The sequence below is a fragment of the Setaria viridis genome, chromosome 8, assembly GCF_005286985.2.
Source record: "Setaria viridis chromosome 8, Setaria_viridis_v4.0, whole genome shotgun sequence".
In the NCBI taxonomy this organism is placed as follows: domain Eukaryota; kingdom Viridiplantae; phylum Streptophyta; class Magnoliopsida; order Poales; family Poaceae; genus Setaria; species Setaria viridis.
The window spans coordinates 2,168,842-2,187,567 of record NC_048270.2 but is presented as its reverse complement, the minus strand read 5'-3'; the positions used below and the strand labels follow the sequence as shown (position 1 = coordinate 2,187,567).

The following is an 18,726-nucleotide window of genomic DNA, read 5'->3' as shown; positions in this document are numbered from 1 at the left end:
AAAATCATCGGCAATAGTTGCCAGAAAATAATATTAGGGGACATAACTGTTTAGTTCGTCATCACAATATCAATACACAATGTAAATCAGCTAAGTGCGAAGTAATTGGTAAATCGACATTAAACTGCAGATGTTCACTAAGACAAAGCCACGCGAAACGCATTATGTACAAATACAAGCATAATGATTTCAGTTGTGTTTAAATGATTTTAAAAATTGTTCCTGAAGCACTGCAAATCTGATGTGTCTCCTTTATTAGTACATAACTACATAGAAGACCTTTACATGGAATGGTGGAAGTAACTATCAGAAATGCAGATCAGACGTACAGAAATAGCAGCATCCAAGCTGACGAGCTGTTGATTGATGCCTGTTCCTTGGGAGCATCGTTGACGGAGCAAAATTAGTGATGACTTTGCGATGTGTCGGGCAGAAGGTCCAAATGACCCCTTTGTAAAGCATATTCATAGGATGATGGGCAGCTTCGGGGAGGTGTGTAGCAAAGCTCATGTGAGGCTAAAGGTTAAACGTTACGCTGCAGGTGTTGAGTTGCCGGCGAGGTTGACGCTGCAGGTGTTGAGTTGCCGGCGAGGTTGAAAGGTCTGGATGAGGCTTTGGGGACCAACATTAGGAAGGAGATCCTCGCAGCTCACGCGCTGGGGGCAGGTGAGGACTACAATCCTTAGAACCTGTCGTTGGTGTGGGGGTCTAACTCGGAGGAGAGTGGGCGTTGTGCAGATGCCGGTTGTGGTTGCCCATAGGAGGGGGTGACATTTTCAACAAAGATACCTACTCTACTGCCTTTCGCGAGAAAGGGCCGCGGCTCCGACCCAGCGACACACCTTATTTCGTTTCCCTTCCGAAAGATAGAAGAGGGGGTGACGTTTTTTCAAAGCATGTTAACTTTTCATCTATCTTTCGCAAAGAAGACTGTAACCCCGGCAAGCAGATACAGGTTCCAATAGGAAGGCACCTCTCCGACATTTCCAACCAATTTCTTCTCCTCATCCTACTCAGGAGCGGCACAACCCAATCAATGGAGCTAGGAGGAGGTCGACGTTCGGGACAGCAAGCATAGCGCACGGTACTGAACCTAAACCCGGGACTCGGAAGTTAAACCCGAGGCTAGGGCAAGCGCAGCTTAACCACTAACCAGAAGCGGCCTCGCAAGAGGTACAAGGCTCCTCTCCTTTCTTTGGACATAGGTCAAACACCGGGATGGCATTGCGGACTCAGACGCCAGATTCGGAAATGGACATGAAGGACTCCCTCTCCGTCGCGAAGCCAAGGAGGGGACGGCAAGCGAAGTCGGGAAGGCTCCAAATGCGACGACTACCCGAGGCCAAGCGAGGGAAGGCGCAAAAGATGTGATGCTCAAAAGACCATTCCAGGGGGAATATCCTACGAATGTAGCAGTTGAGCGGGGGCAATTATGTAATAAAAACTATGCGACGTGTCGGGCATAAGGTCTAAATGACCCTTTTGTAAAGCATATTCATAGGATGTAGTGGTTGAGCAAGGGTGTTTAGGGAAAGTAAGAATGTCACTTTATGACACTATAAAGGGGATACCGCCTTGCTGGAATGCACGCGCACTATTCATTGACAAGATCGCTCGTCGAAGGGATTGTGAGTCGTTTTGTTCTGGAGTCAAGAAGCATCTTTCCCAACGGTGAGTCGTTTTGTTCTGGAGTCAAGAAGCATCTTTCCCAATAGTGTGCTGTGATCCTGCTTCCCCCGAGGTCGGATCCCAACATTTGGCGCCCACCGTGTTTTAAGCCGAGAAGCAGCCCACGATGCCTCCACAGAGAAAGAAAAGAACCACCACAGAACCCGAAGCCACAGAAGGAAGGCAACTTGTCTCATCCAAACCAACACAGCAGATCATGTCAGACAAGGGAGAGCGTTGTGCAAGAATCGAACAGGTCCTAAGAGCAAAGGCACTAAAAGCAAGAGCCGTGCCCAAAACTGCCAACGAAGATCAGCCACCACCAGACACCTAAGATAGACACCCAAGCGACTTCGAGGACGAACTGGTTTCGGTCCTGAGACAGCTGGAGGACTTGAAGAGGCAGAAAGCATAGTTTGCACAGCACAACAGCTGGAGGGTGACGTTTTTTGGGCGAGCACTTTTACTTCGTGGGTTTGGTCGTCGGCGCCTATCCTCACCCATGAGGGGCTGCTGTTGGGGATCGCCCAAGAAAAACGTTGCCCCTCGAAGTCAGTGGAATCAAACCCTCTACAATCCGCCGAAAATCACCTAACCTCGGGGGATGAACTTTAGCTTCGGGACAGCAAGCATAGCGCACGGTAACGAACCTAAACCCAAGACTCGGAAGTTAAACCCGAGGCTAGGGAAAGCGCAGCTTAATCACTAACCAGAAGCGGCCTCGCAAGAGGTACAAGGCTCCTCTCCTTTCTTTGGACGCAGGTCAAATACCAGGATGGCATTGCGGACTCAGACGCCAAATTCGGAAATGGAAACGGAGGACCCCCTCTCCACCGCGAAGCCAAGGAGGGGATGGCAAGCGAAGTCGGGAGGGCTCCGAATGCAACAACTACCCGAGGCCAAGCGAGGGAAGGCGCAAAAGACGTGGTGCTCAAAAGACCATACCGGGGGAATATCCTATGAATGTAGCAGTTGAGCGGGAGCAATTATGTAACAAAAACTGTGCGACGTGTCGGGCATAAGGTCCAAATGACCCCTTTGTAAAGCATATTCATAGGATGTAGTGGTTGAGCAAGGGTGTTTAGAGAAAGTAAGAATGTCACTTTATGACACTATAAAAGGGGATACCGCCCTGCTGTAACGCACGCGCACTATTCATTGACAAGACTGCTCATTGAAGGGATTGTGAGTTGTTTTGTTCTGAAGTCAAGAAGCATCTTTCCCAATAGTGTGTTGTGATCCTGCTTCCCTCGAGGTCGGATCCCAACACGACTGGTGGCGGCCGAGGTGCAGGCAGCTGGCAGAGGTGCGTGGCACCGGGTAGACAACATCCTCGGGTGGTGTGGTGATGGCCCTTGGGGGCACAACGGCCGGTGGCTCACAGGCTCGCGCGGCGGTTCTACGGGGACACTATGGCAGGCATAAGCGCTCCTCGTGGGCAGGCAGTGAGGGTGCTCCCCGCTGGCACATGCAGCTGGTGGTGTGGCTTATGTCACCGTGGTGCAGCGCGATGGCACCGCTTAACGCGGGCAACGATTGAAGACTTGGACGCTCACACCGGGGGGCGGTTGTCGGGTGTCGGGGGAGCGGGTAGAAGTAAGTGTGCCAGTTCGTCCATTAATGGTTCATCCCTTTTTCAAGTTTTTAATCACGTGTCAGCAGTTGCCACTGGGCTTTGTTTGATGCCAATGTCAAGCATCCATATCACCTTGTCCATATCATCACATAGCGCAGCTGCCTATAAATTGCAGCCGGCAACGTCCATTCAAGAATCACCTCTCAACACAAAACCAATAAACTTAGCTAGGTAACCAAGGAAGGTAGCAGCAAAAGGAGGCAATGGAGGGAAAGAGGACTATCGCTTTGATGGTGATCATGTGCCTGGTCATCTTGAGCCTCAATGTTAACCCAGCCACCGCGGCACAGTGCAGCTGCTGCGTATCCGCTCGGGCAAAAGCATGTTGTTTTGCTTGTATTACTGCGGGTGGCTCCGACACACTCTGCAAGAACACTTGTTGTTTCCCATGTGTTCTGTCCGATTCTGGTAAATTCAATAAACTCGCTCTATTCAATACATTTAATTTGTATATGTACATACAAGCTTTGTAGCATATCGTGGACTAATACGTATGTGTGGCCTTCCATGCATTTTGGTTAATGTAATTTATTGACTTCACTTCCCATCTCACAACATCAGGCATATTACTTACATCATGAAGACATCTTGTACTCTATTTCCACTGCAAAATTAACTCATGCGCTAATGGGATTTCCATATCTCAATCTGACAGTTGCTGCTAAGATGGAAGAAACGGCAGTGCTTGCTAAATGGAAGATGCTAAGGACAAGCCTAAAACATAGCATGAATGCCATTCATAGGCATATGTTACTATGCTTCAAGCTATGGCCAAGTTATGTTAATGTTTATCTCCAATAAATTGTTCACCATATGGGGTGACCTCTAGTTAATCCATCTGTTGGTCTCAACTATATGTATGCTGTGCATATGTGTGCGCGTGTGTGTGGTGACAAGCATATTTAATTCCTCTCGCTGCTTGTAATAAGGACACAGACACCACCGTGATATGTGTCACGAGCAGTCTAATATGTTTATGTATTGTCTCTAGCCTTAGCAATTTTAATGAAACATGATTATTATTATTATCTATGTGTGCATGTTTTTTACTTAATTTATTCTCGGCGGATTTTTGATGTTTTTTGAGCTTTGGACTGTGGGAGATAATTAAGATTGTCATGCGAAAGAGGATTTCGAATCATAGTAGGAAAGCCAAAGTGGGAAAGAAACTTGGTCGATACCTGGGCTGCTATCACTTTCCTTATTTTCTCGGACCTCGGAGACTTGGTGTTAGGGGAATACAGCACACTAAAGGCGGTACAGCTACGAAAAGCCAACATAATGAGTGGAAAATACACTTATTTTTATCCTCGTTTAAATTAACCGGATATAACTCACCGATTTGATGAGATATCTCTCTAGATATGCAAATTATTTTTTTATTTATAAATTCTGGTTTTTACTATCCGTACCGGTTTGTATAAATGCCGGCTCTGGTGCTTATTATATGTGTTGGCTTCATTATGCCGGCTCTTCCTTCCGATCTCTTTATGTTAATTTTTATAATCGGAAACGTGAGATTGGACTAACTATATAGTTTCAACAACCATTAAAAAAATAAATATTAACAATATGAAATCGGCATGCATGGTGTCGTGTCCCTGGTGTGTGCTATCCGTGTGTGAGGAGTGAAACTGAGAGAGGATGGATGGTGCCTGACAATCACAAGACATCTCCATGTTCAAGCACAACCACAATACAAATGCATGCCTGCCCTTGGATCCGACTGGTAGCTAGATTTGTGTACTGACCACTGGTGGCAACATCATAGCTTGCGTGCTGGCTTGATGCGGGTGAACCACGAGGGCAAGACCAGTGACCTGGCAAGGTGAGGTGGGTCACTCAGACATGGTGCATAGTCTGAGATGAGTCTGCTTTATTCCAATCTCTTTCAACAGTATTAGACATCCATCCATCCTGATTTGTGATGTACCTGGATTTATTATTACATAATACAGCATTTCCCATCTAACTATTCCCATAAGGTTTCCATACACTGCACAACCATGATGAATTCTTGATTGATTTTTGGAACGCCGAAAGCACGATCGTTGTTATCCTTTATAATTTCATTAAATTGCCATTAACCACGATACATTATAGAGATATGGATGATACTCAATCGATGCATCGGCTCTCAACAGTGTCGTTCTAACGTTAGGGATCCAACTGCTAGCAATACGAGGGGAAGGGGTAAAGATCTATCGGACCTAGTATAGATAAAGCGATAACAGCATGCAAGGTCGAACTAGCCGATCCGATCAGATAAATTGTGAACGTTTAAACAAGACTAGGAAGCCGATGAGAAGAACCTAAGCAGATTTAATTAAGCAGTTAAATAACTGTGAGCAACGTCGAAGACAAATGGAATATTGGATAAAACCTAGAAAGTTTTATTTACAATCTAAGATAACTCGATAACTAGCGTAATGATCGGGTGATGGTACTTACAAGTTCGTCCGATATCGAAGCTGATGTAGCCCTGCGCGCAAGAAGAAACTCGTCGAAAAGCTACATTACTCCTACTCTTAAGAGTTTGGCAGTGTGGATCCGAAAAATTGTTTTGATTAATCGAGAGATAAAATCTTGCAAGCCTCGGGTGCACATATTTATATCCTTGAGGTTGCCTACACTCCTGATTAGCTACGACAATGAGCCGTACAAAACTTTCCTAACACTAAAAAAGGAAATATTAACATACATGGATTCTAATTTCTCATATGTACAATCATTTCTAACGAAGCTCCCTCCAATCCTTCCAATCCGCATGCGTGATTAGCGTGACTATGGACTTCCTTCCCACGCATTAACTTCCTCTTTTTTTTTTTATTCTAATCACCTTTGCATGCACGTGCTGGCCTGCCCTCTCTGCATGCGCTACCTCTATTTTACTTATCTCTCTTTTATGAGATTTCACCGGCTAAATTTTGAAGTTGATAAGTTATTCATTTGTGATTGTTTAGGGTCACAAACACACGACACATGCTAGTTTTTATTTTGTGGTAAGGATTAGCACGACTAGATTAATGGATGTATGTCTTGAGTACCAACTTTTTCATTTGATCTCGAATGAATAGAAAACTTGACAAGGCCTAATACTGTGTAGCACTTGATCCTGGAGGCCATGGTCATCACCGGCAAGACCTCGATGTGCGAGACTCAGGTGGTTCTTCCGACGCGAAATGGGGTGGCTCGGCGCAGGGGGGCGGCTGCAACACGTGGCTGTGCAGGCGACCGGTGGCGGCCCAGGTGCAGGCAGCCGGCAGAGGCGCGTAGCACTGGGTAGAGAGCATCCTCGGGTGGCGCGGTGATGGCCCTTGGGGGCACGGCGGTCGGTGGCTCACAGGCTCGCGCGGCGGTCCTACGGGGACACTATGGCCAGCATAAGCGCTCCCCACTGGCACATGCTGCCGGTGGTGTGGCTTTTGTCGCTGTGGTGCAGTGCGGTGGCACAGCTTAACGCGGGCAACGATCCAAGACTTGGACACTCACACCGGGGGGCGGTTGTGGGCTGTCCGGAGAGCGGGTAGAAACAAGTGTGCCAGTTCGTCCAATAATGGTTCATCCCTTTTTCATGCAAATCTGGGAATTCCGCAAAATTAATGAAAAAAGAGAGCGAGGGCTTTGAATATCTTCATTTATTTATAAATTTGAGTTTTTACTATCCATACCAGTTTGTACAAATGCCGGCTCTGGTGCTTATTATACGCGCCGGCTTGATTATGTTGGTATGATAACCGATACTGATGACATTTTAACAAGTGATCATCAAGGTTTGTTTGACCTATTAGAGATAAACTCATGATTCAGGGAGCGTGAGAGGAAAGGGGTGCCTCGCTTTTGGTGGAGATATGTATCAAGTAGTACAAAGTAGTAGCAACGGTGGTTTGTCTTGTCGGTACCATTGAAATTAAGTGTACTTTTCTGGTCAGCCATCTGAGCCACTGCTGCACATCATAGGCCCAGTGGATGCTCAGGCATCATGCATTAAGTCTGACTACGCACCGGTGTCAAGCGAATATATTATTTTTCCTTTTAATACTACAAATATTAGACATTTCATATTTTTTCTGCTATCAAAAAGTCTTAATATGGACGTTTTGGATCGCTACTATGTGATGGCCCAGTGGATGATTTATTTTTACGTGGAAGAACTATGTGGCGCTTTGGCTCCTATGATTTTTCTTTTTCTTCTGAAATCTTAGGTTTGCTAGACATGTCCTTCATATAAAAAACATAATGCACATCATTGGTAAGGACAAATGATTTAGTCGCTTGGTTGGATCTATTGCCTTCTAAGAAACTGCATTGACAAACGCATAGCTTTACGAGGTCTTAGTGCCAGATGGGCCGGCACTCGTGTTGCACGTGCACTAGCAGTGGCTACTAGGTGAGCACTCTAGAAAAAAAATTTAAAATTCTCACAAACAAGCAAAACATCTAGACATCAATCAATAGACTCAAATCATCGTAGCCATTGGATCTATTATATTTTCTAAAAAAAATAGTCTAAAGTAACCCCTAAATCTATATCTGAATTACCCACCTCAGCCATTATATAAAATAAGCTAAAGTAACCCCCTAATCTTCATCTAAATTACCCACTTATCATATTATAAAAATAATTTAAAATAACCACTTAAATTTTCAACTAAATTGTCTACAACTAATACTTAAAAATAACTTAAAGTAACAATGTGACATAACTCAACGTATCATAATAAAATGCTATGCTGCATGGGCACGTGGACTTGATGAACAATGCGAAACGAGGGATTTCACCGGCTAAAACAAAGGCCCCCGAGTTCGGAGTATGAATGTCATGCTTTGAACTTTTGTAAGTCCAATGTCCTGAATCTTTGTTCAGCCGATACAATCTGCTTTATAGCTCCATGGGCTCAATACTTTGACTTTTCTGTTGTTGCTGGATGTTTCTTCAAGCTTCTCCTCAAGTAAATCCAATCACTCTGTATCGGCTTGTTATGCTTTCTCATTTTTCTTTAACATTGTGCAGTATGTGGAATGATAATAAGAAGCCTCTTCCGTAGTACTCGACCCCATCAAGGCCTGGCGTAAAAACTCCAGTATTTGTGGTTCTTCGATTGAGCCGACTCTGCTCGTGGCTTCTTGTGTGAAAGCGATATCCATTCACGTCATAACCGGTAAACGACCTGACCCTATAGGCATAGCCATCGACAACCTATCTCAACTCGACACTCATAGAAGCATCGGTTTGGCCCTGCAAGTTCAAGCAGGGTGGTTTGTTATATTATTCGCATGTACGAGCAACTTGTAATATCAAACTAAGTACAAGCTAATTTGGATTTTACCTTCTGTTTGAACCAAGAAATGAAATTGGGCATTCCATTTCCCGCACCCTCTATAAGAATGGTCTCAGCTTCATACGGGGTAGGTTCCCTTGATTTACGCCAGAATTGACGATGAAATTTCCTGTACCAACGAGAAACATGGGAGTTGGACACAGAATAGCGACTACTTAAGAAAAAGATTGTTCAGAACTTACAACATGTAATGCTCCACTTTGGATAGGTTGGTCAATACATACAGCATGATAATGCGCCACTCTTCATGTTTCAAGGTCTTGTGGGTCGCACCACTTGCACTTCTGAGTTGCCCTTAGAAAATGCTAAGGCTTGATTCATCTTCGCCGGCATTGTAACAAGAGGGTGGATTATGCACACTAGGAAGGTTGTCAGCATAGTATTTTATTGTGAAGTTTAACACCTCCTCCGGAATGTATGCCTCTGCAATGGATGCTTCAATTTTGCATTTATTTTTACATTTAGTTCGAAGAACCTTTTGACATCTCTCAATTGAATACCACCAACAACCCTGCATAGGCCCCCCCATTTGTGCTTCATATGGGAGGTGCAGAATCATATGCTGCATCAGATTGAAGAAGCCGGGTGGAAAGATTTTCTCCAACTTACAGAGCAACACAGACGCCATTCTTTCCATTTCTGCAACCATGGTACGAGATAACTCCTTGGCACAAAACTGGCAGAAGAAATTGCTCAACTCCGCTAACACCTGCCAGACATGCTCAGGGACATAGCCTCGAACCATCACTGGAAGTAGGCGCTCAAGCCATATATGGTAATGATGACTCTTGAGCCTGTTGATCTGCCTAGTAGCTAAATTCACTCCCCTCTTCAGATTCGCTGCATGCCCACCAGGGAACATTAACGTTTGGAACCATTCTAGTACCTCCCTCCTTTGGGCCCTCGTCAGAACAAAATCGGCTATAGGCTTTCTCCACGACTTGCCAGCTCTTGGAGGCGCCATGTCTAGCTTTGGCCTGTTGCATAACCTCGCTTGATCCACTCTAGCCTTAACGTTATGCTTTGTCTTATCAGGAATGTCCATGATTGTACCAAAAATTGCCTCGGCGATATTCTTTTCGGTGTACATTACATCAATATTATGTGGAAGAAGAAGGTTATCAAAATAGGGGAGGATTCACAAGCACGACTTCTGAGTCCAGGCATGTTGCTCGCATTATTCCACAAAACCACCTTCTTCATTATTGACCTCGAGAGCATCTAATTGAGCATGAACTGCGGCCCCTGTCATCATCTACGGTGCGGGGTCTTTAACTACAACATCTTTCGTAAAGTTCTTGATGTCTCGTCTGAATGGATGGTTAGGAGGGAGGAGTTTTCGATGTTTGTCGAATGAAGAATACTTTCCACCCTTCGTCAACCAAATGAACTTCAAAGAAGCCTTGCATACTGGGCATGGGAACTACCCGTGCACACACCAGCCGCAGAAAATCCCATATGCCGGCAAGTCATGCAGGGAGTACTGGTACCAAACATGCATCTTGAAGTTTGTCTTTGTAGCTCGGTCGTATGTCCATACCCCTTCCTCCCAAGCACGGACCAAATCATCAATCAGAGGCTCCATGTACACACTCATATTATTCCATGGGTGTTCTGGAATTATAAACGACAAAAATATGTTCTGTCATTGAAAGAGGATGCCAGGGGGGAGATTGAGGGGGATAATGAACATGGGCCAACAGGTGTACGAGGCAGCCGCCATTCCATAAGGATTGAACCCATCTGTTGCTAGCGCAACACGTACATTACAGGCCTCTAGAGCTTTCTCACGATAAATCGCATCAAACCTTATCCAGGCTTCACCATTGGATGGGTGTACCAGCTTCTCAGGATTGTATCGACGTCCGTTTTTGTGCCAGGTCATCTGTTTCGCGGATTCTTCACAGGGATTGCGAGCTGCTTCTTCTGACCATCACCAGAGTCTACCTTCAGGAACCTAGATGATTTGCACTTCACACAGTACTTTGCTTCCACATACTCTTTCCTAAATAAGATGCATCCCTTCGGGCAAGCATGTATCTGCTTGTATGGCATCTTAAGTGCACGAAGGAGTTTCTGTGTCTCATACATGCTCTTTGACAAGATGTGACCCTCCGGGAGCAGGCTGCCAAAAACTGTCAGCATAACATCGAAGGCGTCTCGACTCAAGCTAAACTGGGACTTCACAGCCATTAGGCATGCAATGGCATCCAATTGAGAAACCTTGGTATGCCCGTGAAGGAGTTGTTGTGCCGCAAACAACATGTCGTAATACGCCTTTGCGGTAGTCTCTGGCTCCTCCTCCCTACGTGTTTCATGATAGTCATTTAACATGTCTCCCACCCCGGCATCATCATCATATTCCTTGATGCATTGTCTCAAGACCTCTTCTCTCCCACGATCGGTTTCACCATGGTAGATCCACCTGGTATAGTCTGCCATAAATCTATTCTTAACAAGATGTTTACCCATGACCAACTTGGTTTGCTGATGCATGTTTCCACATCTGCTGCACGGACACCAAGTGACACTAGCTCCTTTGACCCTAGCAAACGCCCATTCCAAGAATGCATCGGTGTTGTCAATCCATTCATCGGTCAATGAAGCCTGACTAGAGTGGCCCGTGTGCATCCACTCACGGTCATCCATCCTCTAGCATATCAGCGAGTAATATAAAAAATCACATTGCATCTACATGTTCCTATACTATCTAATAGGTGAAGATAGGTCCTAATCCCACCTGAGGATGTGTACGTGCAGTTAGTTTCCATGCTCTACTCCGATCCGAGATAGAATTTCGGCAGCACCTCCCCACTGTTCTCTAAATACACGTCCAGGCTTGGAGATTGTGTATCCGGAGAACAACAGGGAGGTGCTGTAGAAATTCTATCACGGATCGGAGTAGAGCATGGAAACTAACCGCACCTACACATCCTTGGGCTGTCCAAAAAATGTGGACAATTCAAAACAGATACGATTATAGATATGCAAAGATCTGCATATTTCCAACCGTATCTCTTTCGAATGGGAGACCCCTAGATAGGTTATGTGATATACAAACATCATACGGAAAGAGAGGTGTAGGATGCCTCACCTTGCTATCCTGCAAAGTGACGAGTCGAGGACGGTAACGTAGCCTCTCCTGCAAGAAAAGGAACATTGTAGTGTCAAGTCGAAATTTTGGCAGCACCTCCCCTGCACGGGGAGGTTTCCAAAACCTGCATCAAATAAAATGGCACGATGGTCGATAACCACATCCACACCAACGGAATGGCACGATGGCCGACAACCACATATAGCTCTTATACCTTGCAAAACGACGGCCGGCAACTCGAAGGTGTGGGACGGCGGGAGGGGATGGCGGATGATGGCGGCAAGATGGGGTAGGGAGGACCTTGCAAAACAACCATATTTTCTTCAGAAGAATGATAGGTTATGGATTTAAACTTGTTGATTCCAAGTAGTGAAATATGGATATTGACATGGATTCAAAAATTTGACAAGAAAGCAAATAGTTCATGGTTAAACTTCAACAACATTCAAATTAGTGAAATTTGATATCACCATAAATCATTCATCATTTTCTAATTTCTAAAAAAAAGCCCTACCACCTCTCTATCCTACCACTTCTAATTTTTCTCCTTTTCTAATTTCTAATTTCTTGTCTAATTTCTAATTTCTATTTTCTAACTTGAACAACATAGATTGGAGGATTACCGGGAGGGGCGAGGGGGCGTCCGGCGGCGACGGCCACGCCGGGGGCGGGCTGTCGGGCGAGGCACCGGCCGTGGGGCATCGGGGGCGGCAGGTGGGGTGCCGGGGGCGGCGGCTGCGCTAGGGGCGGGGCGCTAGGGCGACGGGGGTGTCCGACGGTGGCGGCGGCGGGTGCACAGGGGTGCAGCGGTAAGTGTTTCGGTGTGTGCGCGTGAGGTTCGAGTGCGGCAGACCGGGTGGTTAAGTCAGGAGGTTTTCCGAGTACCCGCGATCTGGCACTCGGCAAAGTAAAGGTATGCCGAGTGCCAGATCGCGGGCACTCGGCAAACTCTCTTTTTTTATTTTTATTTTTACAATTTTGAAATGGTACACTCGTCTAACAGTGGGCCTCTAGACGTAGTTTGCCGAGTGTTGCTTAGTAAACACTCGGCAAACCTAAACTTTGCCGAGTGCTTCACGAAAACACTCGGCAAAGTGGATTCATATTTCATGTATGTATAACTTCCATAACGTGCTTTACCAAATTTTTTCCGATGTACTTTGCAAAAATCTTGTCAAATTCACTCAACAATACATATTTGATTTTTCTACAAATATTATTCCATTATTTCATGGAGTTATAGCTCAAATTGAACTTATATCAATTAAAATTCTATAATTGCAGTTAATAAATAAAAATTATCAAACGAATCCGAAAAATTCCCAAAATTTGACATGAACCAATCTATGTTGTCTATTGCCTATACAAAAAGGTTTGAAGTCAAACCCTAATTCGACCATCACTTTGACTCCAAATCTTAAAAGATCCTTCTCAACTCGTTGATTCTTCTTCGGAGATGCTTCGGTTTGTAAGCATCGTACGTGATAAATTGTGCACAACCTTCTCAACTTTTTACCACAGCCTCCACATATGATATCATGAGATCTTGGCAAATCTCGTGATTTTCAGAGTTTGTTTGTTTGTTAGAATTTAAAAACCATTCGGCCACACATTCGTGGTCATGTTTACTGAACAAGATGTTCGAAATTCCTTTTCATTTCTTGGATAAGGCTTCAATCCGGACTCAATAACATGAATATTATTTTTCCACTCATTTTATTCCATTATTTGAATCATGTGGGGTTCAAATTTGACTTAAACAAAAAAATTCCTCTAAATGAAATTAATTAATTAAATATAGGAAACGGACCGGGAAATATACCAACTTTTAACATGTAGTACCACATGTTGTATGTGGGGAGTAGAAAAAGTTTGGAGGGCAAAAGAGAAAAAGAGTTTTAACTTTGCCGAGTGCCTCCAAAAAACACTCAGTGTCGGTGTTTTAGACCGGCAACCTGCCTAGGGGGTACCCTAGGTGGTCTTTTGTGCGGTAAGGGTCGTCGAGAATCAAGGAATCAATGGTGACGCAAGGAACACGATTTAGACAGGTTCGGGCCGCTAGATCGCGTAATACCCTACGTCCTGTATGTTGGTTTGTATTTGATGAACTGGAGTTGTTCTCGTGTGTCCTGAGCTTGGGTGTTGAGGTATGACCTGCCGAGCTAGGTACCCCTGCCCTCCTTTATATACTCCAGGGGGCAGAGTACTAGTCGGATTACAAGGAGGAGTCCTAGTAGGAGTACACGGGACTAGTCCTAGTCGGATTACAGGGAATTCCTAGTAGGAGTCTGACTTCTTCCTTCCTTGCGGGTACTGGGGATGTATCCCCGACACTCAGCAAACCTAAACTTTGCCGAGTGCTTCACGAAAACACTCGGCAAACCTTAGCTTTGCCGAGTGTCCGTTAATGACACTCGGCAAAGTTCTAATGGCCAGCACGTCATCTGACGGACGTCGCACGTGCCAGTCACGTGTTGGATAGTTGCCGAGTGTCAGGTCTTTGCCAAGTGTCGTGTTTATTGTTGCCGAGTGTTCTATCTCTGACACTCGGCAACTAGGTTTTATGCCGAGTGTAATGTATATGCTGAGTGTTTCCATGGAGACACTCGGCAAATGCCTCCTTTGCCGAGTGCCCGATGGAATGCACTCGGCAAAGGAAAAACACTCGGCATATTTCCTGTTTCCGGTAGTGAGGCTGGGGCAGCCAATCAAGTTATAGTGGTAGAATTAAGTCTCTTTTGAGAAAATCTTATGATTAAATTTGGACGCTTCTTTCGAAGCTTTCAGGTGAAGCCACCTAGGATCTTAGGTGGACACTCTAAAAAGAAAGAAACTAAAAATTCTCACAAACAAGCAAAACATCTAGGTATCAATCAGTAGACTCAAATCATCATGGATATATGCATGACTACATGGGAAGGTTTGATGAAAAAGGGTCGGAGGCTCTTAGTGTGTGTATGGGGAAACTGCAAAAGCCGCCCCAGGTGACAAGTTGAGACATCGCCACGTAAGGCATTATCTTGTCGTCGGGGCCCGCCTTCTATTCTGGATTGTTTGCAGGCATTATCTTCTTTTTCTAACAAAACACATTATCTTATGCACACATGCTCACGCACACGAGTTGCACACCAACGCTCACCCACCAAAACCTCCCACTCATGCCTCTATGAGCACCAATTAAAAAAAGGGGGCATGCCTAATTTTGATGTTAGTAAAATCATCACACGTTGTCAATGGTCAGCTAACGTGCTATCCGAAGAAAGACAAACATTAACTACACTCTCCACGTAGTACCACCGCTGCCTCGTGATATCTCTATTTCTCCACCTAGCTACCTTCCCCATGCCACAGATCCATACCGTCATCCTTCTAAGTATACTGTCATCTTGCAAAGTGTACGTGCTATAAGCTAACTTCTCAAATAATGCCTGACAATTTTTCTCATACAATTTGCATTTTTTTAACAGTTTATCAAATCAGTAACAATATAACTCCGAATATGATCATTTCCCACAGTCATGTAGCTACTAGTTATCCAAATTTTGCTAAAACCCACTGGGCATTTGTAAGAGAAGTGTTGGGAAATGTTAGAAATCTTGTAACGATGACATGCACGCAATTAATTATATTGAATGATGGCACTATATATGCAATCTTTTTCTAACACACGATATAGATAACGATCCTCACGCACACCTTCCACACTATATTATTGTCCCATGCATGTGCGCATGGTCTCTAAATTATTGAGATGCATTTTCTTGATTCATACATCAAGTCATCTAAGTATCCCATAAGTATAACTGATAATTACATGGGACCAAGGGAGTAAGAGCAAATACATCATGCCAACTAGCTCAGTTGGTGCGTGCAGAGCTGCTGTGTGAAAGGCTAGTCTGCCTCGCTGAAATCTCTATCGTTTATTCCATTAACGAGTTATGGTAATCAAACTTATTTTTCAGTCCTTCTTACAGTCGCTACGCGATTATACGGGATTAAAAAAATAGATCTCTCGCTAAATCTTAAAGTGGTTAATTTAGATAGCGTCTATGTACGCCGTTATTGTTAAGCAGGTGAACTGCGTACCAAAGTCTAGTTTCAAAATGTTCTCGATGTAAAACCGTGTCAAAAATTTCTTTTTGGTACCACAGAGCGGCTGCATGGCCTAATAGAACCTTTTTCAGTAAGATGGTCCCTTTTTTAGGGCCGGAAGACAACAAACGGGTAACCATATGCTAATCCAACTGTTTCGGGCCCACCTCCTTATATAATTTAGACGTTTTTGTCAAAATATATGGACACTATAATTGTCAAATTCTTTCGTTACAGAATTGTATAAAATGATCTCTTGCTAAATCTTATAGTGGTTTATTTAGCTAGCGTCGATGTACCTATTTTACAGTCGCAGTTATTGTTAAGGAGGTGAACGCCTAACGAGAGTACATTTTCAAAACGTTCTCGAGGTACACCGTGTCAAATTATGTATTAGTTTTTAATTATGTATTATTTTCAAATTATGTAACCGTGTTTCATGGTAGCAGCTGCTGGCACCGTCGTCTGCGCTTGCGCAGGAATTAAATGTCCCACACTACTATCTCTGAATTCTAATTTTGCCTATTGTGCTACGGACGCTGCATCTCGCGGACCGCGTGGGCTTAGTTTAATTACAAGTCAATGGCTGGATGTGGATCTGAAATTAATTGCGTGTCAGCAGTTGCCATTGGGCTTTGTTTGATGCGAATGTCAAGCATCCATTTGCACCTTGTCCATATCATCACATAGCGCAGCTGCCTATAAATTGCAGCCGGCAACGTCCATTCAAGAATCACCTCTCAACACAAAACCAATAAACTTAGCTAGGTAACCAAGGAAGGTAGCAGCAAGAGGAGGCAATGGAGGGAAAGGGTACTACTGCTTTGATGGTGATCATGTGCCTGGTCATCTTGAGCCTCAATGTTAACCCGGCCACCGCGGCACAGTGCGGCTGCTGCGAATCCCAACAGGCAAAAAAATGTTGTTCTGCTTGTACTGCTGTGGGTGTCTTCGACGCAGTCTGCGAGATCACCTGCTGTGGCCGAGGTTGTGGTCCGTTCGATCCTGGTAAGTTCACTAATCTCACTCTATTCAATGCATTTAATTTGTTATATGTACATACAAGCTTTGTAGCATATCGTGGACCAATACGTATGTGTGGCCTTCCATGCATTTCCGTTAAAGTAATTTGTTGACCTCACTTCCCATCTCACAACTTCAGGCATATTACTTACATCATGAAGACATCTTGTACTCTATTTCCATTGCAAAATTAACTCATGCGCTAATGGGATTTCCATATCTCAATTTGACAGTTGCTGCTAGGATGGAAGAAGGACAACCCTAAAACGATAGCATGAATACCATTCATAGGCATATGTTGCTATGCTTCAAGCTATGGCCAAGTTATATTGATGTTTATCTCCAATAAATTTTTCACCATATGGGGCGACCTCTAGTTGATCCATCTGTTGGTCTCAACTATATGTATGTCGTGCATCTGTGCACACGTGTGTGTGGTGACAAGCATAGTTAATTCCTCTCGCTGCTTGTAATAAGGACACAGACAGTCCACCGTGATACGTGTCATGAACAGTCTAATATGTTTATGTATTGTCTCTAGTCTTAGCAATTTTATTGAAACATGATTATTATTATTATTATCTGTGTGTGCATGTTTTTTACTTAATTTATTCTCGGCCGATTTTTGATATTTTTGTGAGTTTTGGACTATGGGAGATAATTAAAATTGTCATGCGAAAGAGGATTCCGAATCCTAGTAGGAAAGCCAAAGGGCGAAAGAAACTTGGTCGATTTCTGGGATGCTATCACCTTCCTTATTTTGTCGGGCCTTGGAGACTTGGTGTTAGGGGAACAATACAACACACTAAAGGCGGTACAGCTGCGAAAAGACAACATGATGAGTGGAAAATACACTCATTTTTATCCTCGTTTAAACAGGATATAACTCATTATTAGCCTTGTGTTTGCCCTCATTCTCCTGATCCTAACTGGTTGATGTTGTAGCTCGCCAGATGTTGCAATGCTTTGTTTTTTATGTTGCAATTTGATTGGAAAATTGTTGGAGAACACGGTCTTGTTGTTCTCCGGTGAGCTCCTCCCAAGGGTCTAATGTGCAAATGGCTGGACTCATGCTTGGAGGGTCAAATCTGGAGAAAGGTAAGGCATTTGAATGTTTCATCTTCAACTGTTACAATTAATTTTGTGATGTTTCATCTAGTCATTTCAAATGTGGCATTTGGTGATTTGAAGTGTTCAACCACTTATTTCAGCTTTTTGCAATTTGCATAAAGCTTCTTTTCTTAATTTTTCTCGACTGTTTCAACAATCATTACATAATGTTTCATCTGTTTTTCCGAATCTATATGTTGCATACCATATTCCATCTTGTTACACCTATCTAATCGATATGTTTCATGGTTTTGTATAAGAAATTTTTGGATGTTGCCATTTAGTTTAATTTGAGAAGGGTATGCGACATATTTCTGCAATTTTAATGCCCCTATTTAGCTTGGGTGAGCGGCAGATTTGAAGGTGGTGCTTGCTCTAGACCTGGGGATGGATAGTGGGATGTTTCATGCAACATGGAACAATGTTTCGGTGGGACTTCCTTTTAAGCCAGATCCTGAAGTGGTGTCGGACCCGATCGGATGGCTGCTCGTGCGTCCGATGCTAGCATCCCGGACCCGGCATCCAGGCGCTAGCAAAGCCCAAACGTTATTCATTTGTGATCGTTTAGGGTCACAAACACACAACACATGCTAGTTTTTTATTTGGTGGTAAGGATTAGCACGACTAGCTAATGAGCTGTGTCCTGGTGCGCGTGATCCACAAGGGCAGGCCCAGTGGATGCACAGGCATCGTGCATTAAGTCTGACTATGCGTTGCTACGGAAAAAAAAAAGTCAAGTGAATATATTATTTTTCCTTTTA

The 18,726-nt window shown here is 44.2% G+C and overlaps 1 long non-coding RNA gene across 1 annotated transcript; it reads left to right on the top strand.

Moving 5' to 3' along the window:
• The first annotated feature begins 16,366 nt into the window (after positions 1-16,366).
• LOC140223582 (uncharacterized) lies at positions 16,367-17,436 on the top strand. The gene is made up of 2 exons (XR_011898921.1): positions 16,367-16,840; positions 17,089-17,436. It is a non-coding gene; the product is annotated as an uncharacterized lncRNA (long non-coding RNA).
• The last annotated feature ends 1,290 nt before the right edge of the window (positions 17,437-18,726 follow it).